This window comes from Pteropus alecto, unplaced genomic scaffold (genome assembly GCF_000325575.1).
Source record: "Pteropus alecto unplaced genomic scaffold, ASM32557v1 scaffold160, whole genome shotgun sequence".
In the NCBI taxonomy this organism is placed as follows: Eukaryota; Metazoa; Chordata; class Mammalia; order Chiroptera; family Pteropodidae; genus Pteropus; species Pteropus alecto.
The window spans coordinates 2,169,266-2,169,635 of record NW_006429864.1 but is presented as its reverse complement, the minus strand read 5'-3'; the positions used below and the strand labels follow the sequence as shown (position 1 = coordinate 2,169,635).

At 70.5% G+C, this 370-nt stretch overlaps 1 protein-coding gene across 7 annotated transcripts in view; it reads right to left on the bottom strand.

Annotated features, from left to right (window-relative positions):
- The window catches only part of GATAD2A (GATA zinc finger domain containing 2A), an 87,710-nt gene that overhangs the window by 74,920 nt on the left and 12,420 nt on the right, over positions 1 to 370 (bottom strand). For 2 of the 7 annotated variants that reach the window (XM_006904346.3, XM_015586871.2), the window contains exon 1: positions 305 to 370. The exons of 4 other annotated variants lie outside the window; for them this stretch is intronic. The gene's annotated coding sequence lies outside the window, so the exon portion shown is untranslated. The remainder of the gene's footprint in view (positions 1 to 304) is intronic. One more of the 7 variants, XM_006904348.3, reaches the window with a different exon arrangement.

Genomic DNA, 370 nt, shown 5'->3' with positions numbered 1-370 from the left:
GGGAGGAAGCGCAGGACGTACAGAGGCGACGCCGCGACTTTCCCAGACCCCCGCCCGTCCCGGCCCCCACGTGCACGGGCGGCGTCGGAGCGCGGAACTTTCCAGGATAGCGCCAGGAACACGCTCCCAGAATACAAGGAGTACAACTCGCTCGCCCTCACTTTTCCACGCTCACGCGAGGGTCCCTCCACGACCCCCCGTACCCTGCCCGGTCCATACGACCCCTGCCGCTCCAGTCTCTACCGCGCTTTCGCGGCCCGGACCCTGGCCCCCGCCCCCCCGCCAAGTTTAGTCCGGAACTTACCGGGCCACGGGCCGGCCGGGCCCTAGGTCAGCGCGCGGGTTCGCAGAACCGTGGGGCTGGGGTCGC